The 23,471-nt window shown below is 44.1% G+C and overlaps 1 protein-coding gene across 5 annotated transcripts in view; it reads left to right on the top strand.

The window, feature by feature from the left end:
• AFF4 (AF4/FMR2 family member 4) overlaps positions 1-23,471 on the top strand; it is a 103,598-nt gene that overhangs the window by 17,664 nt on the left and 62,463 nt on the right. For all 5 annotated transcript variants that reach the window (XM_040405836.1, XM_040405818.1, XM_040405840.1 and 2 more), the window contains exon 2: positions 13,926-14,013. The gene's annotated coding sequence lies outside the window, so the exon portion shown is untranslated. The remainder of the gene's footprint in view (positions 1-13,925; positions 14,014-23,471) is intronic.

The following is a 23,471-nucleotide window of genomic DNA, read 5'->3' as shown; positions in this document are numbered from 1 at the left end:
TGTGGGGATACCCCTTCCAATCGGTGGTTCAATGTGGAGGCAAGTGTTTTGAGCTTAGGGATCCTTCTGAATTGGCTGACTTTTTGGCTGCTCTAGGCCTGCCTGAGATTGCTCTCCCAGACTGGCACGCAATTCCACCTCTACCATTTTTTGCTGAAGGGAAACTGACAACGGACGCGGAACACAAACGGATGAACTATCAGCATTTTTTTGCTGACCCATTGAAATTAATGGGTCCCCATCCTATCTACAAAAAAAACGGAACTGAGGCCGAGAAAAACACCTGTAGTGTGCATGAGGCCTAAAACAAATGGGTCTGGGAGAGAGATATGTAGAGATGGTGGCAGCACTGTACACTCACAGCACGAGTTCGAACAAATGCTATTTTGGCCCCTTCCTTTGAAATACATAATGGTACGCGCTAGGGCTGCCCCCTGTCCTCTCTTCTATATGTCTTAACAATGGAACATCTGGCAGGGGCAATAAGGAACAACCCAGATATTAAAGGCATAGAGACCCCGAACATTCAGCATAAGCTCTCTCTCTATGCTGACGACCTACTTCTGTACGTGACGTCCCCTCACATCTCTATACCGTCCTTGCTCCAGGAATTTAGCAGATTCAGCCACCTCAGTAATTTTAAGGTGAACATTATTAAAACCAAACTATTAAATATCTCCCTCTCCCAAGAGGAGGTATCCTCTATCCAAAATTTCTCTTTCAAATGGAAAGACCAAAGCTTGACATACCTAGGCGTTCAAATTCCTGCACAATTGCACCTATTATTCCCTCTGAACTACTTGCCACTGCAGAGGAGGACTCTTGAAGATCTACAGGCGTATAAACTCAAACATCTTTGGTTTGGTCGCATGAACAATATCAAAATGGATATCCTGACAAGGTTTCTATACCTCTTCTAAACAATACCTGTTCAGTCTCCAAAAAAGTATTTCTTAGAACTACAAAAAGCTCTCAATAGGTTTATTTGGCATGCTAGTAAACCTAGATTGAATAAAAAGGCTCTAATTAAACATAAATCCTTAGGTGGGTTTGGTCTCCCGGATATTCACATCAATCATGATGCGTTGGTACTCACCAGACTTTGGATGCACAAAGGCTCAAAGAAACTGTGGGTCTTTGTAACCTCTTTCCCTCCAAGCCGTACCCTGGGTCAATCTGGCAGATAGACCTCCTAGAGAAGATTGGCCATACCTTGTAAGACATTCCCTTGCTGTTTGGGAGGACTGGATTGCCAAATCACAGATTACTTTTAGACCTGGGCCCATGACCCCGCTGCATGGGAATCGAGCATTTACTCCTGGTTTGGTTCCCTTATCCTTCCTTATTAAAACTGTATACAACGGTTAACTGAGAATTAGAGATGTCCTGACTTTAGGGAAGCTGTCCTCATTTGAAGCATTACGTCAGAACGCTGCCTTTAGCATGATGTCTTGGTTGGGATACGCCCAGATAAATTCCTTTTTTAGAGCTACATTCTCCAAGGAGGGTTTGGGCCCACTGATGAATTTTAACAAAGTATGCCTACAATCAGGGGAAAATAGAGGTATCTTGTCCACATTGTATGGAGTACTTCTGGACCTCCATAGTGGGGAGAAAGCCCAATTTTTTTCATAAATGGGAATCTGATTCACTGAGGCAGGAGGTGAGGAAGTGTACGTTCTCTAATTGAATATCACTGGCGGCGCAGGTCAAAGAAGAATTACAAAATTCTCTCTAGATGGTACTACTGTCCTACCACACTACACCATATGTTTCCCTCTGTTTCAGAGAGGTGCTGGAGATGCGAGAGAGATAGGGGTTCCCTACTACATATATGGTGGAGTTGCCCGACAATTCACTCGTTCTGGAATCAAATCTTGCAGATATACGCTAAATACTCTGGCAAGATGATTCCTAAGGCCTCTTTCAGACGGGCGTTGCGGAAAAAGGTGCGGGAACAAGCGCAATTTTTCCGCGTGAGTGCAAAACATTGTAATGCGTTTTGCACTCGCGTGAGAAAAATCGCGCATGTTTGGTACCCAAACTTCTTCACAGAAGTTCGGGCTTGGGATCGGTGTTCTGTAGATTGTATTATTTCCCCTTATAACATGGTTATAAGGGGAAATAATAGCATTCTGAATACAGAATGCATAGTACAATAGCGCTGGAGGGGTTAAAAAAATAAATAAAAATAAAAAATTAAACTCACTTTAGTCCACTTGATCGCGCAGCCGGCATCGCTTCTGTCTTCTTTCTTTGCTGTGTGCAGTAACAGGACCTGTGGTGACGTCACTCCGGTCATCACATGGTCCATCACCTGATCCATCACCGTGGTAAAAGATCATGTGATGACCGGAGTGACGTCACCACAGGTCCTGTTACTGCACACAGCAAAGAAAGAAGACAGAAGCGATGCTGGCTGCGCGATCAAGTGGATTAAGGTGAGTTAAATTATTATTATTTTATTTATTTTTATTTTTTTAACCCCTCCAGCGCTTGTACTATGCATTCTGTATTCAGAATGCTATTATTTTCCCTTTATAACCATGTTATAAGGGAAAATAATAATGATCGGGTCTCCATCCCGATCGTCTCCTAGCAACCGTGCGTGAAAATCGCACCGCATCCGCACTTGCTTGCGGATGCTTGCGATTTTCACGCAACCCCATTCATTTCTATGGGGCCTGCGTTACGTGAAAAATGCACAAAATGGAGCATGCTGCGATTTTCACACAACGCACAAGTGATGCGTGAAAATCACCGCTCATGTGAACAGCCCCATAGAAATGAAAGGGTCGGGATTCAGTGCGGGTGCAATGCTTTCAACTCGCGCATCGCATCCGTGCGGAATACTCGCCCGTGTGAAAGGGGCCTAACAATCCCTAATTAACCCTGCTGTCTCTTATTCCTGGCTCCCTTGCCCAAGTCAAGAAAGGAGTTCTGAGGCATTTCCTGTCAGCTGGGCAGATGGTAATCCCCAGGCATTGGAAGTCCAGTTCCCCACCTTACAGTACTTGAATGGACAAGGGAGCTAAGGGTACTTTCACACTTGCGTCAGTTTTCCGGTATTGAGTTCTGTCCTAGGGGCTCAATACCGGAAAAGAACTGATCAGTTTTATTCCCATGCATTCTGAATGGAGAGCAATCCGTTCAGGATGTCTTCAGTTCAGTCCTTATACCAGTGTTTCCCCAGCTGTTGCAAAACTACAACTCCCAGCATGCCTGCACAGCCAAAGGCTCTCCGGGCATGCAGGGAGTTGTAGTTTTGCAGCAGCTGGAGGCACACTGGTTGGGAAACACTGCTTTACGGTTTTTGAACGGAGAAAAAAAAACGCAGCATGCTACATTTTTCTCTCCGGCCCAAAATCCTGAACACTTGCCGGAATGCCAGATCAGGCATTCTTTTCCATTTGGAATGTATTGGTGCCATTAAAATTGCCGCATTGACTGATCCGGTCTGTGCATGCGCAGGCCTTTAAACAAAAATAAATAAATACCGGATCTGTTTTTGCGGATGACACCGGAGAGACTCATCCGGTATTGCATTTGCATTTGAGACTGATCCGGATCCGTCTACAAATGGTTTCAGTTTTCCTCGACTCTTCAGATTTTGGGAACATGCTATCATCTTTCTAACTCCATAGGTTTGACCTACACCCTGGTTCTCTCTGAACATAACTTTATAGCCTGGTTCCTTTTTAATTCCCCCCCCCCCCCCCCTTCTCTTTCCTTCCCCCTGCTTTCCCTTCTGATTTATTCTATTTATTTTACTTGTCTATGTTATGTAAGAGTGTAAAATTTGCATTTCTTCAGAATATCAATGAGAAGAAATAGAGTACAGAAGATAAATTTGGAATTATTCTCACATCTTTTATTGATTGAAGAAGGCTGTACTAATAAAGATAGTATCAGCGTATATAGACACATTGATAAATGTACGTATTCAATGCAATATATTATTCCAGATATGTCTTCATCTGTAAATCTGCAACTTGGATCCTGCGTTGTCCTGTATTTGAACTGTTCATGTAATAGTTGTCCATTATTCGTTATACTGTTATACCTGAAAACCTTAATAAAAACAGTAAACATAATAACAAAACACAATACATTTTTTCCCCCCTAATTTGAGCTGTTTGGTGTCGTTCACATCCAGCGCAAATGCTGTCTGTCTAGCAAAAACCCAGCATTTATTACCGAAAGCAGCCTAATCACCCCAGGACCTCTTTACAGTCAATGGCGATCCGGTGGAGAAGTGGATTATCCAGCAACTGCTCTGTGCCAGAGCCTGCTGGATCTCCTAACGGACATGTAAACAAAGCCTTGGTACAGCTGACCAAACGTTTTAATATGTAGCGTAAGGTCCTGGAACTCTTGCGTCTATTAGATTATCATCATGAGGGGGCATTTATCAAAATAGGTGTAAAGGAAAACTGGCTTAGTTACCCATAGCAACCAATCAGATTCCACCTTTCATTTTCCAAAGGAGCTGTGAAAAATGAAAGGTGAAATCTGATTGCTTGCTCTGGGAACTAAGCCAGTTCTACTTTACACCAGTTTGATAAATCTCCCCCATGTCTTCACGTTTAAAGGGTTTCTACCACCAGAAATACTGTTATGTAGCTGACCGACGTTAGCGATGCGCACAGTATGTTTCCAACATTAGTCCCTGCAGCCGTGTTTGTTAAAAAAGCACTTTTATTATATGCTAATGAGCCTCTAGGTGCTATATGGGCGTAATTCAGCACCTAGAGGCTCCGTCCACTCACGCTTTATCCCGCCCAGGTCCAGTGTTCTGCCCGCCCAGCTCCTCTTGATTGATGCCACTGTTCCCTGCATCGTTGGCGAAATCCCGCGCCGTTCACTAATGTCTTTGGCGCAGTGAATGAATGATGCGATCCTGGTGCCGGATTCCTCACTGCGCCTGCGCCGACTAAGTCAGTGAGGAAGCCGGCATCAGGAGAGCGGCCTTCACTCACTGCGCCTGTGCCGAAGACAAAAGTAAACGGCGCAGGCGCGGGATTTCACCAACGATACAGGGAACAGTGGCATCAATCAAGAGGAGCTGGGCAGGCAGAACACTGGAGCTGGGCGGGATAAAGTGTGAGTGGACGGAGCCTCTAGGTGCTATGTGGGCGTAAAATCAGCACCTAGAGGCTCCGTCCACTCACGCTTCTGGTGGTAGAAACCCTTTAAACTCTGAGGGGAGTAATGCCAATAGAAGTGCTGTGTGTTGCATACCAACTAGAATGAATATATATCTAGTAAGTGATTACGGTGATATTACTTTGCGGACTCCTGAAACTGTTGCTTTTAGCGTGACTGGTCAGACTGCTCATTTGACTTCTTAGCAATAAATGGATTCTCTTGAAGCGTGATAAACTTGCACTGATCTGACCTCAGTCTGTGCTTAGCCGGTGTTGTATAGTCATATTTTATACTCCTCAGTCATGAATTTAATTGTTATTAAAGCCATAATCCAAAACTGCCTTACTAATGGAATCGGAACAGTGAGCACATTTATATTAGAAAAAAAACAAGGATAATTCTATTTAAAAGGGTACTCTACCCACTGCTTTTACTTTAATAAGATGGCTTATTAGACAGATTTGTATAGAAAACAGAAGCTCATTCTTCTCCGTGTCCCCTTGCTCGCTTGCTCCTCTATAGCTGCCTCTTAAAGGGGTTATATGATTGGTGTAAAAAATGAAAATCGGACATCCTATAGTACAGGGATGGCCATCCGGCTGTTCTCCAGCTGTTGCAAAACTACAACTCCCATAATGCAAAGACTGCCTACAGCTATCGGACTACAGCAAGGCATGGTGGGAATTGTAGTTTTATAACTGCTGGAGAGCCGTAGGTTGGCCATCCCTGCTATAGTACATGCCAATCTCTTTGTAACAAAGCTAGAACCAGGCCTGGACCTCACATGGATCCAGAGATCTCCTCATTCATTGCTCTGCTAGATTTATATCAAGCTCACAGCTTGGTGAGCAGGTCAAAGAAATAAGAAAAAAACAAACAGCAGGTGGCGCTATACAAAAAAAAATACATTTTAGGGCTCTTTCACACCTGCGTTATTGTCTTCCGGCATAGAGTTCCGTCGTCGGGGCTCTATGCCGGAAGAATCCTGATCAGGATTATCCTAATGCATTCTGAATGGAGAGTAATCCGTTCAGGATGCATCAGGATGTCTTCAGTTCCGGTACGGAACGTTTGTTGGCCGGAGAAAATACCGCAGCATGCTGCGCTTTTTGCTCCGGCCAAAAATCCGGAACACTTGCCGCAAGGCCGGATCCGGAATTAATGCCCATTGGAAGGCATTGATCCGGATCCGGCCTTAAGCTAAACGTCGTTTCGGCGCATTGCCGGAGCCGACATTTAGCTTTTTCAGAGTGGTTACCATGGCTGCCGGGACGCTAAAGTCCTGACAGCCATGGTAAGTGTAGCGGGGAGCGGGGGAGCAGTGTACTTACCGTCCGTGCGGCTCCCCGGGCGCTCCAGAGTGACGTCAGGGCGCCCCAAGCGCATGGATCACGTGATCGCATGGATCACGTCATCCATGCGCATGGGGCGCTCTGACGTCATTCTGGAGCGCCCGGGGAGCCGCACGGACTGTAAGTATACCGCTCCCCCGCTCCCCGCTCCTACTATGGCAACCAGGACTTTAATAGCGTCCTGGGTGCCATAGTAACACTGAAAGCATTTGGAAGACGGTTCCGTCTTCAAATGCTTTCAGTACACTTGCGTTTTTCCGGATCCGGAGTGTAATTCCGGCAAGTGGAGTACACGCCGGATCCGGACAACGCAAGTGTGAAAGAGGCCTTATTGAATAACTTAGTGGCTATAAAAAATGTTTAAATGAAATCTGTTACCAGGATAATCACAATTGAAGTAAAGCCATGGCCTAATAGCACTTAGTACCTTTAGTATCTTTGTTCCAGCAATGTGTTTTATCCTCTGAAGATCCAGTTTATTTGGTATGCAAATGAGCCAGTAAGGTGCCCAGAGGGGCCTCACTCTTGCAGGAAGGCACCCAGATAAGCCACCTGCCACAATGTGTCCACCCACCCCTCCTACATCACATTCAAGCCATAACTCTTGCCCCTTTTCACTGCTCCCAGAATGAGGACGGGCTTGCCTGGGCTCCTTCCTGCAAGAGTGACGCCCTTCTGGGCACCTTACTGTCTCATTTGCATACCAAATAAACTGGATTTTGAGAAGATAGAAAACATCTGAAACAAAGGCACATCTGGAAATAAGGTACTAAATGCTATTAGGCTATGGCTTTTCTTCAATAGCGATTATCCTGGTGACAGACTTCCTTTAATTGCATGCAATTACAAAAGTAATTCAGATCCAGGTGCTTGTTTGAAAAATGTATAATATTTTTCGTGGGACAACTCCTTTTAATTAACGAGAACCAGTCACAACAACTTGTAATTTTATACTTTTTATATCTCAGCTTTTTCTCAATTTAAGACCTCTATCAGTGACGGCATTCTCTGGGTAACTATATATACATAGGCTATCAGTCACTGATAACACCTCCCCTGTGTACAACTATCAGTGATTGACAGCTATCTATGTATACACACCTAGGGTTCTTTCACACTAGCGTTAAAGTTTTCCGGTATTGAGTTCCGTCCTAGGGGCTCAATACCGAGGAAAAAAAAACAAACGCTTCAGTTTTATCCTAATGCATTCTGAATGGAAAGCAATCCGTTCAGGATGCATGAGGATGTATTCAGTTCAGTCCTTTTGCTGTATTTGGACGGAGAAAAAATGGCAGCATGCTGCGGTATTTTCTCCGGCCAAAATTCTGGAACACTTGCAGGCATTACTTTCCATTTAAATGCATTAATGCTGGATCTGGCACCAAGTTTTCTGGAGAAACGGACCCGGTTTTCTGGTCTGTGCATGCACAGACCTTTTAAAAATGTGAAAAAAATAAATACTGGATCAGTTTTTCCAGATGACACCAGAGAGATGGATCCCGTATTGCAATGCATTTGTGAGACGGATCCGAATCAGTCTACAAATGCTATCCGGATCCGGCAGGCAGTTCCGGAAATGGAACTGCCTGCCAGATACTCGCAACGCAAGTGTGAAAGTACCCTAAGGCTCCATTCACATGTCCGTAGTGTATTGCGGATCCTCAATACACCCGGCTGGCACCCTCATAGAACTGCCTATTCTTGTCCGCAATTGCGGACAAGAATAGGACAGGCTCTATTTTTTTTTTTCCAGAGCTATGGCCCCGAAGATCGGGGCTGCGCTCCGGAAATGCGTATGCGGAGAGCACATAGTGTCCCCATAGAGAAGGAATGGGTCCGCACCCGTTACCCAGTTTGCGGAACGGATGCGGATCTATTCTACGGACGTGTGAATGGACCTTTACACAGAGAATGCCATCAATCACTGATAATGCCTCCCCTGTGTACAACTATCAGTGACTGACAGCTATCTATGTATACACACTTTGGCCTCATGCACACTACCGTTGTGGGATTTGCGGTCCGCAATTTGCGTAACTGCACGGACAGCCATTGATATACTGCCTATTCTTGCCCGCTAAACAGACAAGAATAGGACATGTTTGTTTTTTTTTTGTTTGTTTTTTGCGGACCATGGAACAGAGCAACCGGATGCGGACAGCACACTGAGTTCTGTCCGCATCTTTTGTGTCCCCATTGAAGTGAATGGGTCCGCATCCAAGCTGCAAGAACTGCGGCTCTGATGCGGACCAAAACGGTTGTGTGCATGAGACCTTACACAGAGAATGCTATCAATCTCTGATAACACCTCCCTCGTGTACAACTATCAGTGACTGACAGCGAGCTATGTATATACACTTACACAGAGAATGCCATCAATCACTGATAACACCTCCCCTGTGTACAGCTAGCTATGTATATACACTTACACAGAGAATGCTATCAATCACTGATGACACCTCCCCTGTGTACAGCTAGCTATGTATATACACTTACACAGAGAATACTATCAATCACTGATGACACCTCCCCTGTGTATAGCTATCAGTGACTGACAGCTATCTATGTATATACACTTACACAGAGAATGCTATCAATCACTGATAACACCTCCCCTGTGTATAGCTAGCTATGTATATACACTTACACAGAGAATGCCATCAATCACTGATAACACCTCCCCTGTGTACAGCTAGCTATGTATATACACTTACACAGAGAATACTATCAATCACTGATAACACCTTCCCTGTGTACAGCTAGCTATGTATATACACTTACACAGAGAATACTATCAATCACTGATAACACCTTCCCTGTGTACAGCTAGCTATGTATATACACTTACACAGAGAATGCTATCAATCACTGATAACACCTCCCCTGTGTACAGCTAGCTATGTATATACACTTACACAGAGAATGCTATCAATCACTGATAACACCTCCCCTGTGTACAGCTAGCTATGTATATACACTTACACAGAGAATGCTATCAATCACTGATAACACCTCCCCTGTGTACAGCTAGCTATGTATATACACTTACACAGAGAATGCTATCAATCACTGATAACACCTCCCCTGTGTACAGCTAGCTATGTATATACACTTACACAGAGAATGCTATCAATCACTGATAACACCTCCCCTGTGTACAGCTAGCTATGTATATACACTTACACAGAGAATGCTATCAATCACTGATGACACCTTACTGTGTGCTGTTGAACAACCCTATTGAAGTCTATGGGGAAAAAACACTACATTAGGTAGGGCATCACAAAAACAATTGACATACTGTGGATTTTAAAATATGTCATCAGGTCAATTTCTGCTTTGCTGGTGCTTTTACAGTTCAGTTCTTCCACACAATAATCTGCATGGAAAAAACCGTGTGTAATTCACAACGTGTGCAGGTGCCCCACAACGTGACATGTGAATGGTTTTATGCATGTGTTTGCAATGGGTGTGGCTGAAATATCTGAACTAAATAATTACAGCACTGCTGAATTCGGCTGTCTCTGAACTCCCATATAGATGAACGGAGTCACAGGGCTCATGACCGACCTACTGATTTGTTCATTTTTGGTGTTCCAATGGGTACAGAATCCCTGTTCTCGTGATTGGTGGAGGTCCCAGCGCTGGAACCCCCACTGACCTAACATATCCTTTATCCTGTGTGTAGGGGATAACGTGTCACTACTGGAATACCCCTTTAATTATTGGTGACCTGTCCTGGAGATTTCTGATAAATGAGTAGTAATTCACCGAAGTCTCGCACAATGAAGTATTGGCCCTACAGAGCCAATACGTTTTAATGCTGTACGCAAACAGCTTTAACAGAGAAGTTTTTAAACGAATCGACTCGGGATGCGTGATCCGAAGCTCTATTTGCTGAGGCCTATATCGGTGGCTTGCCAAGAGTCTGGGTCTGTTGGTTTGAGGCAGAGCCGTATCCTGTGGACTGAAGGAAGCACAGGAATGTTTGTGGCCTGTTCCAGGCCGGCTGCCGAGCACTTGCTGTGGTGGGCTTCATTCCAACACGACCGGGAATTGTGGCACAGCCCTTTATTTTCATAGCTAGAGGCAGTCGTGTTTTATGAGTAAATGTCATTGTTAAGCTGTCTTAAAGTGAACCTATCACATTGAAAATGCAGAGCAGATAGATACATAGTTTTGTGGGAAAAGATTGTATTCCTTGTTTGTTTTTTGAGTCATAGTTTTTATTGAACATTTACAATAAAGTACTAACAATACGGGTAACAGCATCCCAGAAAATCTAGTAACAAAGGAAGCACAAACATTGTACAGTTATACCTCTAACCTGAAGAGACGGTTAGCAGGAGGTTGCACCTACTTTCTTCTGGGATATATTCAACTTGTGCCCAAACACGTACTGCACCCCACCAGATTGCTCCACATAACTACAGCACCGCACTTGGGGCTTCTTCTGCACAGATACTGGTGAGGTGGATTTGCACAGCAGATGGAGAAGACCCTAATCTATGGCCGGGAAGAAGGGGAGTCCTCACTAGCAGATAGCCATTTATCCCACAGGGCTGTGAATTTTGAGAAACATTTTATCCCCTTCTCAAGGTGAAGTACTTTTAGGCCTCATGCACATGACTGCTGTGTTTTGTGGTCCACAAATTGCCGATCCACAAAACACAGATGCTGGACGTGTGCGTTCCGCAATTGGCTAGAAATGCCTATTCTTGTCCGCGAAACGGACATGTTCTGTGTTTAGTTTATTTTTTATTTTTGAGGGGCAACAGATGTCTGCATTTTTTTTGTAGACCCAAAAAATGCGGCTCGGATGCGGACCCAAACGATGGTCGCGTGCATGAGGCTTTACTCTGGGGAGAAACTGATTAATAGCAGGGGAATGCGGATTGATTGAGTGGCGCACAGTCAGCTTCCAGGCCTGAAATGGCAATGTCGTACGCTGAGGTTCCTTATTACTTTTAAAGAGGTTATCCCATGGAAAGTATTCCCTCGGCGATGAATAGGACATTTCAAATGAAGTTCATGCAATAAACATGTAATACAAATATTGTTAGTTTCTTATGTGACTAACCTTCTGGTCCACCTTCTTGCTACTGGTGTGGATTACTCCAGTTATTTTATTTAATTTGTGGGATAACCCCTGCTGATTCTGGGATTTGGAGTCAAGGAAGTGTTCTTAATAGTGACTGACTCTTATCTCTAGGCGCAGTCATTGACAAAACCTCCTCCATGACCTCAAAGCCCAGAACCAGCAGGAGTCTTTGTGTGCTTTTTTATTTGCTTGCCTGCATGTATGATGTTCATTAGTGGCCATTGAAAATTTAATATGTGCAGTGATGGAGTGTTAATTTGTGCCTACATATCTGCAGTATGATCCCCATAAAAGTGAGTGTAGCATTACTTATCTTGTCCTTATGCGAGGTCATATGATGCCTCGCTGTGGAGCAGGAACTTATATGTCACCCATAGGTCCCCATTGTCTTTTTTTTTGGGCCGTAAAATAATGCTATGTTGTTGTACGCCGCCCACATGGAGTGCAAAAGGACTCTTTCTCTCCGCCAGGTAGGGGGAGCTGTATTGATGTATTTGATTTTCGCGGATAGGTTTTTCTGGTGTATTAACAGACTTACCATAACTTCACGTGTAGGTTTCTCGTGCTAGGACTGTCACTTGCAGTGGCTTTTCGCTCTGTAAGTACATGCTGTTCTGAAGTTCAGATTTAGAAAATCGGGAGGGGAGACTATCTTCAGGTGTCATGTCACCACATGTACAGTGAATTATAAAATGTCGAAGTGCTTTCTATTTATGTCCTTTAATTTTTTTCAAGGGAGGAAGTGCTGGGATATTTTATGTATTTTTTTTTCTGCTTGGCATAATACAATCTAGACGTGTGCAGATTCTGTGTTTAGCATCCTGTATTCTAGGAATGAGAAATGATGTGTTAAATCCATGTTGCTGGTCTTATTCTTAGAAGCGTTCTAGCTGTATTAGGCCCCTTTCACACGGGCTAGTATTCCGCGCGGATGTGATGCGGGAGGTGAACGCATTGCACCCGCACTGATTACCGACCCATTAATTTCTATGGGGCTGTTCAGATGAGCAGTGATTTTCACGCATCACTTGTGCGTTGCGTGAAAATCGCAGCATGCTCTATATTCTGCGTTTTTCACTCAACGCAGGCCCCATAGAAGTGAATGGGGTTGCGTGAAAATCGCAAGTATCTGCAAGCAAGTGCGGATGCGGTGCGATTTTCACTCATGGTTGCTAGGTGACAGTCTATTCACTGTATTATTTTCCCTTTTAACATGGTTATAAGGGAAAATAATAGCATTCTGAATACAGAATGCTTAGTATGTGATCAATTGAGGGTTAAAAAATAAATAAAAAATTAACTCACCTTCTCCTCTTGTTCGCGTAGTTCCCGGTCTCTTCTTTACTTCTTTAATGATGAACTACCGGCTAGGACCTGTGGTGACGTCAGATCACATGCTCCAATCACATGGTCCATCACCACGGTGATGTACCATATGATTGGAGCATGTGGTCTGACGTCACCAAAGGTCCTTTAGCCCACAGCTCATTATTAAAGAAGTAAAGAAGAGACCGGGAACTACGCGAACAAGAGGAGAAGGTGAGTTAATTTTTTATTTATTTTTTAACCCTCAATTGATCACCTACTAAGCATTCTGTATTCAGAATGCTATTATTTTCCCTTATAACCATGTTTATAAGGGAAAATAATAACATCTACACAACACCTAACCCAAGCCCGAACTTCTGTGAAGAAGTTCGGGTACCAAACATGTGTGATTTTTCTCACGCGAGTGCAAAACGCATTACAATGTTTTGCACTCGCGCGGAAAAATCGCGGGTGTTCCCGCAACGCACCCGCACATTTTCCCGCAACGCCTGTGTGAAAGAGGCCTTAGAGTTGCTGTTATTATATCCAATACTTCAGAATTTTGTTGTCCATTTTGTATTAAAGGGGTTTTCGCAGAATGACAGCTTATTGCCTCTCAACACAAGATAGGTAATAAGTATCTGATCATTCCTATGCTGGGACCCTCGGCAATCATGAGAATGGGGTCACCATGTGCTCTGTTTAGATCGAGCAGCATGTGCACTACTTCTCCATTCACGGTCTATGGAACGGCATAAGATAGTAGGGTGCAATGCTTGCTCTCTCAGGCAGTACTATAGTGTGTGAAGGGAGCGGCAGCCTCCTGGTCACTTCATTCAAGCAAAGGATTCTCATTTTTGTGATTGGTTGGGTCTCAGCAGTCGGATCCCCCCTGATCAGGCACTTATCCAGTATCTTGTGGATGGGTAATAAGTTGACATTCTGGGACAACCCTAGACAAGCAAAGAAAAAAACTGAAAAAATAAATGCCATTTTCTTTTTACTGTTCCCATTAGGTACAAGTGTGGGAAGACACAACTGTTAGAAGCATGGTTGAAGCGCAGGGATTCATTCTGCACACAGACGGAGTGGTGGTGATAACTGGTAAAGTCCTTACTCTTATTTATTTTTTATGGGAACCATTGCATTGAATTTGTATTTTCAACATTCCCCATATGTCTGCTTTGTTTGCATAATTTTGTAAATGTTATTTTTTTAGGACTTTAGAAGGTTTTGAATTTTAGAAGCAATTTGTCAAATTTTTAGAAACTACACCCCTCAAATTATTCAAAACTGATGTTACAAACTTTAACCCTTGAGGTGTTCCACAAGAATTAAAGGAAAATGGAGGTGAAATTTCAAAATGTCACTTTTTTGTTAGATTTTTTTTGTTAATCAATTTTTTTTCTTGCAACATGGCAAGGGTTAACAGCAAAATAAACCTTAATATACATTACTCTGATTCTGCAGTTTAGAGAAATTCCCCATATGTGGTGGTAATCTGCTCTATGGGCACGTGGCAGTGGTCAGAACGAAAGGGCGAAAGCGACGTATGGGTTTTGGAGGCAGATTTCGCTTGAATGTTTTTTAGGCACCATTTTGTATTTTATAGAGACCCTGACGTACCCCTACAGTGGAAACCCTCAAAAAGAGACCCCATTTTTTAAACTACACCCCTTAAAGAATATATTAAGGGGGTACTGAGCACTTTGATCCACACCCCCCCCCCCCCCCTCCCAGGCGTTTTCCGGAATTTGGAAACACTGTGAAAATTAAGTTTCTTTTATTCCAATAAAATGTTGCTTTAGCTCCAAATTTTTCATTTTCACAAGGGGTAACAGGAGGGAAAAAAAGCAGCCCATAATTTTACCCATTTTCTCCTGAATACATATATGGTGGAAAAACTGCTGTAGGGGCACATGGCAGGATTCAGAGCAGAAGGAGCACCATATGTTTTTTGCAGCACAGATTTTGATGGATTGGTTTACGGGTGCCATTGGTTTCCATAGTTATTTTATTTTTTGTGTGTGTTATTGTCTTATGTGGGGGCTCATTTTTTGAGTGATGAGGTGACGTTTTTATTTTTTACCATTTCGGGGTACATGAGACTTTTTAATCGCTTTGTATTACACTTTTTGTGAGGCAAGGTTACAAAAAATGGCTTTTTGGCATATTTAATGCATTCACCTGAGGGGGCATATAATTTGATATTTTTATAGAGCAGGTTGTTATGGACGCGGCAATACCCAATGTGTCTATTTTTATTTTTGTTAAGTTTTACACAGTGAAAGCCTTTTTGAACAGAATAAAATCTTGTTTTTGTGTTGCCTTTTTCTGAGAGCCATATTTTTATTTTATTTCTTGGGCTATTGTCTTATGTAAGGGCTCTTTTTTGCAGGGAGGAGATGACTGTTTGATTGGTACAATTTTGGGGTACATTCTGATCGCTTGGTTTTACACCTTTTTTGAGGCAGGGTGTCCAGAAAATGCCTTATTTGGCACTGTTATGTATTTTTATTTTTTTACGGTGTTCATGTGATATTTTTATGGAGCTGGTCGATGCGGATGCGGCGATACCAAATATGTCTACTTTTTAATGTTTTTTTAATTTTTTACTTTATTTTGGGAAAAGGAAGCTTTCCCCACCCCACCCCCCACACACATTTATTTATTTATAGCCCCCCCCCCCCCCCACTTTATTTTTTGTCCCACTCTGGGACTTCAACTTTTGGGTGTCTGATCCCCTGTACAATGCATTAAAATACTTCTGTATTGTAATGCATTGGCTGTAAGTGTATTACACACTGTAATACACTTCAGCTTGCTTGCCTGTGAGATCCAGGGGGCTGGATCTCACAGGCTCACACGGTAGGCAGCCACGACATCGGGTCCCCGTCACAGCAGCGTGGGTTGAACATGTACCATATACTGCCAGACAGTAACATTTGTCTCCTGTGCATTTCGATGCAGTTAGGCTCCATTCAGACGTCCATGTGTGTTTTGCGGATCCGCAAAACACGGACACATAAGAATAAGGCATGTTCTATTTTTTTTCGGGATCGGGCCGCACATAGAAATGAATGGGTCCGCAAAATGCAGAATGGAATTGCAGACGTGTGAATGGAGCCTTAGGCTACTTTTACACTAGCGTTCGGAGCGGGTCTGTCTGATGTTTCATCAGACGGATCCGCTCCTATAATGCAGACGTTTGCATCCGTTCAGAACGGATCCGTCTGCATTATAACTTAGAAAAATTTCTAAGTGTGAAAGTAGCCTGAGCGGATCCGTCCAGACTTTACATTGAAAGTCAATGGGGGCGGATCCTTTTGAAGATTGAGCCATATAGTGTAATCTTCAAACGGATCCGTCCCCATTGACTTACATTGTAAGTCTGGACGGATCCGCTCTTCTCCGCACGGCCAGGCGGACACCCGAACGCTGCAAGCAGCGTTCAGGTGCCCGCTCACTGAGCGGAGCGGAGGCTGAATGCTGGCAGACGGATGCATTCTCAGTGGATCCGCCTCCACTGAGAATGCATTAGGGCCGGACGGCTGCATTCAGGGCCGCTTGTGAGCTCCGTTTGAAGGGGCTCACGAGCGGACACCTGAACGCAGGTGTGAAAGTAGCCTTAGGCTGTCGGAGGCATGTCCCAGCTGCACATGTGTCAAAAAACCTTACCCCTTTGGTATACATTAGCCCGTTAATGTCTATTGCCACTGGGATGTACAGTCGTGGGCAAAAGTTTTGAGAATTACATAAATATTGGAAATTGGAAAAGTTGCTGCTTAAGTTTTTATAATAGCAATTTGCATATACTCCAGAATGTTATCAAGAGTGATCAGATGAATTGCATAGTCCTTCTTTGCCATGAAAATTAACTTAATCCCAAAAAAACCTTTCCACTGCATTTCATTGCTGTCATTAAAGGACCTGCTGAGATCATTTCAGTAATCGTCTTGTTAACTCAGGTGAGAATGTTGACGAGCACAAGGCTGGAGATCATTATGTCAGGCTGATTGGGTTAAAATGGCAGACTTGACATGTTAAAAGGAGGGTGATGCTTGAAATCATTGTTCTTCCATTGTTAACCATGGTGACCTGCAAAGAAACGCGTGCAGCCATCATTGCGTTGCATAAAAAAGGCTTTACAGGCAAGGATATTGTGGCTACTAAGATTGCACCTCAATCAACAATTTATAGGATCATCAAGAACTTCAAGGAAAGAGGTTTAATTCTTGTTAAGAAGGTTTCAGGGCGTCCAAGAAAGTCCAGCAAGCGACAGGATCGTCTCCTAAAGAGGATTCAGCTGCGGGATTGGAGTGCCACCAGTGCAGAGCTTGCTCAGGAATGGCAGCAGGCAGGTGTGAGCGCATCTGCACGCACAGTGAGGCGAAGACTTTTGGAAGATTGCCTGGTGTCAAGAAGGGCAGCAAAGAAGCCACTTCTCTCCAAAAAAAACATCAGGGACAGATTGATCTTCTGCAGAAAGTATGGTGAATGGACTGCTGAGGACTGGGGCAAAGTCATATTCTCCAATGAAGCCTCTTTCCGATTGTTTAGGGCATCTGGAAAAAGGCTGGTCCGGAGAAGAAAAGGTGAGCGCTACCATCAGTCCTGTGTCATGCCAACAGTAAAGCATCCTGAGACCATTCATGTGTGGGGTTGCTTCTCATCCAAGGGAGTGGGCTCACTCACAATTTTGCCCAAAAACGCAGCCATGAATAAAGAATGGCACCAAAACACCCTCCAACAGTAACTTCTTCCAACAACAGCGTTTGGTGAAGAACAATGCATTTTCCAGCATGATTGAGCACCGTGCCATAAGGCAAAAGTGATAACTAAGTGGCTCGGGGACCAAAATGTTGACATTTTGGGTACATGGCCTGGAAACTCCCCAGATCTTAATCCCATTGAGAACTTGTCGTCAATCCTCAAGAGGCGGGTGGACAAACAAAAACCCACTAATTCTGACAAACTCCAAGAAGTGATTATGAAAGAATGGGTTGCTATCAGTCAGGAATTGGCCCAGAAGTTGATTGAGAGCATGCCCAGTCGAATTGCAGAGGTCCTGAAAAAGAAGGGCCAACACTGCAAATACTGACTCTTTGCATAAATGTCATATAATTGTCGATAAAAGCCTTTGAAACGTATGAAGTGCGTGTAATTATATTTCACTACATCACAGAAACAACTGAAACAAAGATCTAAAAGCAGTTTAGCAGCAAACTTTGTGAAAACTAATATTTGTGTCATTCTCAAAACTTTTGGCCACGACTGTATATACACTTACTATGCACCACACACTGGTTGTCCATTGAGCATTAGAGTCCAGCAGCCTATTCATAGTGAAAGGGAAATAACGCCCATAACATGCCTTTTGTTTGACACCTATTGGAAGCTCAGACCCCACCAATCAAACATGGCTTCTCTTTGAGCAGAGAAGTGTTTGCTTTTGGTACCTGCCTGTTCAGTGGGACAGATTTACTAATCCTATAGGTGGTGTAAACTTAGGTGGTCTAAACCCGCAGCAGAGTTATCACAGCGGTATATGATGAATGATTATAAATCTGGTGCAGGGATAGACACTTTTGAATAAGGGCTCATGTACACGATCGTATCCATTTTGCAGCCCGCGATTCGGGGAGATCCGCAAAAACACTGATACAAGCTGAGTTCATGGCCTCCACTTCTTCATGGCCGTCTTAGGCCGCACCACTTTTCCGAAAGCCCAAGCCCTAGGACTAGGCGCTGATGCGGCAAATTGTGCCACATTTTGGGGTTATTTGGCTACAATGTAGGAGCGCTCACATTAGTAATTGTGCACCAGTGTTTTTCAGCCTCTCCGGATATTATTATGCGTTAAGTGTGTTTCTGAAATTTCTGCCGTCAAGCCAATCATCTGTGGCTTGCTGAGAAACCTATATGCTTGCCGCCAACACAACCCTGTTTTCAGTCTCGGAAACGTAAGAAAAATATCTGCCCTGTGTGAACACACCTTTGTACAGAGAAGTCCTGTGTGTGTGTGTGCGGGCGCGTCTTTGTTTTTCAGGTCCTGCTTTTACTTTCGGCTGTGGGGTGGATTCTGGTTGTGTCTAGTCGCAGAGCTGTGCATAGGTGGGAGAGGAGGGAGCGCATACCAGGGCATTGCATTTCTATCTTTCCAGGAAACCTTTCCCATTAGCTTTCTAATGTTACTACAGTTGGTTATGAGAGGAAGTTACAAATCCAAGGCATTCAGTAAGTTTATATTATCAAGCATTGTCTAAAGTCTGATATATGCTGACGCTCCCGGTTGTCTTGTAAAACATTGAAATTCTCTGTCTCCACTGTAAATCTATTTCTTTGAATACACATCCATACCGCCCATGCAGATTTGACAGTATATACATTGTTACTCCTCAGTGAGGTGCACAGTAGTAAATGTTACTCGGTATGCGGCAGGAAGTGGCGAGTTGTACATTTGGTTTTTCTACGTCAGCGAGTCCGTTCTGTTGTCTCCAGTTTTCTTTTCCTTATCCCTGTGACTGAAAGTGATTTGCATAAGCAAAATCTTTTTAAGACTTGATTTACAATTCCTTTCCTGTGCTGCAGGAAGCGGTGGAAAGTCTTAATCCCGTTGGTAGCCGCTCCAGCCTTGTGATTGAGTTGAAAATTGAGCTTTGGCAACCATGCTCTTCACTTGTGGAGAGACAAGGGCCATTGTGAACGTGTCCTGTGAAGCATGGAGTGTCTTCAGAAGTGCAAGTAGCATGACGGTCTTGGTGATGCAGAAGGTCAAAGCAGGATGAAAACAATAATTGTGCCAAAGAACAGGCAGGTCACAACCTGTCACATAGTAAATACAGTAAATATCTGATCAGTCAATAATGACCCTTGGGATCCTGTGTTACCACCGGTATTATAGTCCAGAGTTGCATTCACAGGGGGTTATTTATTATTCTGAAATACGCCTATATTAGGCCGACGCCTCAACGTAAATGTGGCGGATCCACTGCCAGTGCAGGGCCTTACAACGCCGGTCTTAATAATAAATGACCCCCACTGTGTTTGGACAGTCATCTGGGAGAGAAAAACTGTTCTACAACATAACAGGCTTTTAGGAGGATGACTACAATCTATGTAGAAGAATATGGTGTTGGCTTAATGAGCATCTACTAGCAGAACCCAATTAACCCAGATAGGGTTGATCATGCTGATTTAAGGCATCTTCTGTTATGCAGCTCTCTTGCACCATTAACAGGAAACCCTTCTTTAAATGTATATGCAAAAGAGGGCTTAAGTGCACTGAGGGGTGGGCCCTAACCCATGGGTGTACTTTAGCTTATCCTCTGTGCAGCTTTGCCCCCCCCCCCTTGATTGATGGGCATCTTCAGTGTCCTCTTGCCTAGCCCCTGTAATCCTGCACCTGTGCCATGCATTCCACCTTTGATGAATGTATCTTTTCTCCCCCTGACATAAACTGTTCACGGAGGGTTGGGTGCTCCCCATACACATTAGATTGTGAGCTGGTCCCAGGATAAACATCTGGGCGGGCCAACAAGGCCTTAAAGGGTTTGTCATGAGAAATAACGTTATGTAGCTGACTGACATTGGCGATGTGGTAATGTCAGCTCTACAGAACAGTGGGCTTTATAACTCTCTGCCTGCCACCGTTCTCTTAAAATGAAGACTTTTAAAATATGCTAATGAGCCTCTAGGTGCAGGGCATTGCTTCAGCACCTAGAGGCTCCATCTTCTCACCCTTTGGCACTCCCAGGTCCAGTTGATTGACGTCCTAGTTCTCCTCCTTGCACCTCAAATCCCACGCCTGAGCTGTCCATTTTAGTATTGGGGACAGTGAGTGAAGGACAGCAGCAAGCGAGCGTCCTTCACTCACTGCGCCTAATAGTAAAATGGACGGGGCAGGCACGGGATTTGAAGTGCACGGAGGAGAACACGGAGGTCAATCAACTGGACCTGGGAGTGCCAAAGGGTGAGAAGATGGAGCCTCTAGGTGCTGAAGCAATGCCCTGCACCTAGAGGCTCATTTGCATATCATAAGTCATTATTTAGCGTGAACAGCGACAGGCAGAGAGATATAAAGCCCACTGTTATGTACTGCTGACATTACCACATCGCTAATATCAGTCAGCTACATAATGTTATTTCTCACGACAGAAACCCTTTAAAGGGGACCCACAGAGAGTGCTCTTAGTGCCACCTCTGGCACCCGTGCCATAGGTTTGCCACCACTGTCCTAGGGGTAACTGTAACCCCCTTCATGCTAATGTGTACAGAGCCTTACATGTAAAGTAAAAGCAGACCTGATCTAATAAGCTGGAGAAATCCAACGAAGAGTTAATGCAGCTACACGTGACCATTATTACTTCCTGCTCCATTAGGATGAGCAGGCAAACATTGCATGGATTAGCCCTTTGTGTAGCCAGCAAATTCCACATGACAGTAAGGAGATGACATTTCTTTTCCTTCAATGTCTTCCAGGCTCTTGCTGGTATAGCTCAACCAGCGTCTGACATCCGGTATATGTTCAGTAAGGCTACAACTGTATCCGTGTTGCAGATCTGCAAAGTAGGGATGCGGTTCTTGTACATCCCTCGCTTTTCGCAGGCCCCATTGTAAAATTTGCCTGTTCTTGTCTGCAATATGGACAAGACTAGGACATGTTTTATACAGATGTGGGCAGCACACTAGGGACATAGAAATTAATGGGTTTGCGTGTGATTTGCTAAAGATGCAGATTTGGGTTTGGTCCGAAAATACGTTGTGTGAATGTAGCCTAAAACCAAGGGTTGGTAACCTGATCTTTTCATCCCCTGTACGGATCTGTTCTAGGTGCTGGCAAAGCGATCCCGAGACTTTTTTTTATTTTTTTATTTCTCGTGTGAAATGAGTGCGTGTTTCCTGGTTGATGGGTGCCAGTAGAGGAGAGTGAGCGCTGCTCCTTCCCGATCATTAGCCCATGTAAAATGCTATGCATAATTGAATGGAGATTCCCATCTCAGAATGCTACGACTAACTGCAGGTCTCCACATGCGTTCATAGATTGGGTCTTGCAGCGGTACTCTCACTGTCGGTTCTGCAGCGCACCATAAGTCCTATAAAAGTGAATAGACCGACAACTTCAGTCTGGGACCCTCTGTCCTCCGGATAGCTGGGGATTTCCTCAGTAGGACCCTCCCCAATCTGATTTATCTCCTGTTCTTTGGGTAGGTGCTAAATACTTTACATGTGATAGTCCCTTTAATCCACTTTATCTGGAGAGAGCGGTTCGGCCTCAGGATGTACAGAAGGTTTCCATTCTCGCACAGTATATCAAACAAGGGGTGAGGAATGTCAGCACCACAGAGTATTCAGAAATTGCCTAACTTTTCATAAATTAAACGCCAAAATAATGGGCCCTTCCTTTAAAGGGGTTGTCCCATGACACTATTCACAGAACAAGGGATAAGTGTCTTGGTGGGTGTCTGACTGATGGAGCCCCTGCCATTCTTGACCGCTGCCTCAGATGGGGGAACTAAGGGTCCCTGTTCTCATGATTGGCAGGGGCACCAGAGGATTGACCTCCCGCTTATCCTGGTAATGTGTTTGTAATGGCATGCACCCTTTAAATGTTGAGCTATAATTGTATGAAGACAAGCTGCACCCCCACCGTTCAGCTGTTTGAAGAGTAGGCGCCGCCATTTACTGGTCTTTACACTACGTGTCGTCTCCTGTCTAGTGGCGGCGTTGTGTAATTACAAGCACTCGCTCCATTCAAGGTCTGCAAAAATGGCGGCCAGCAGAATACATACGGTGCACGAGGCTTTTGTTTCGTGCTGGTTCACAGGGAATTACTGGCGAATTTGCTTTCCCCACACTATTAGATTTATATTGGGGTATTACATTTTTAGTCATTGCCTAATAATGGAACATGTGGATTCAGGTATATTTCTCCGCCCTGCATACATGCAGGGGATTTGGTATTGGAAGGTCACTTTTCTTAAACGCTAGGTGCCCTGCACTGTACTGATATTTTTAGAACAGACCTGTCGGTGGGGTTTTGGCGCAGTGTTCTAGTGAGAGGAAATGTATCGTGTATGCTGATAAGTTCTGTTCGCTGGAGATAACTCTGTTGACGACTTCATTGATAGGACAGTTTGATTAGCATCCTGTTTCCATTAGCAAAGGAAATTACTTTGTGGTACACGAAGGTTGGTTAGGTTACCACCGCAAGTTCTAAAGACCGGCTGCTGCTCCTAGTGCTGCCCAATTTTCATGATTTACCACAAAAAAGATAATTAAACCATGTTTCAAATCCGAACAGAAAAGGGTGGTCTACTTTGGACGTTCCTTTTTAGTTAGAAGGCCCCCAGTGATCTGCTTCACTACGGAAATGACGGATTTTGGCACAAAAATGTGAATCCGATACTGCCAACGCTGCCCAATCTGCTGCAGAACCGCTTAGATTGCACACAGATTTTTATACCGGATTTCATCCTCTACTGATGTTTCTGTAAGGGTCCGACTAAACAGCGACACTTTTGCTATTCAGGGCTCAGTCACAGCACACGTGGGATTCCCTT

Source organism: Bufo bufo, chromosome 1, assembly GCF_905171765.1.
Source record: "Bufo bufo chromosome 1, aBufBuf1.1, whole genome shotgun sequence".
Taxonomy (NCBI): Eukaryota; Metazoa; Chordata; class Amphibia; order Anura; family Bufonidae; genus Bufo; species Bufo bufo.
This window is presented reverse-complemented; position numbering and strand designations above follow the sequence as displayed.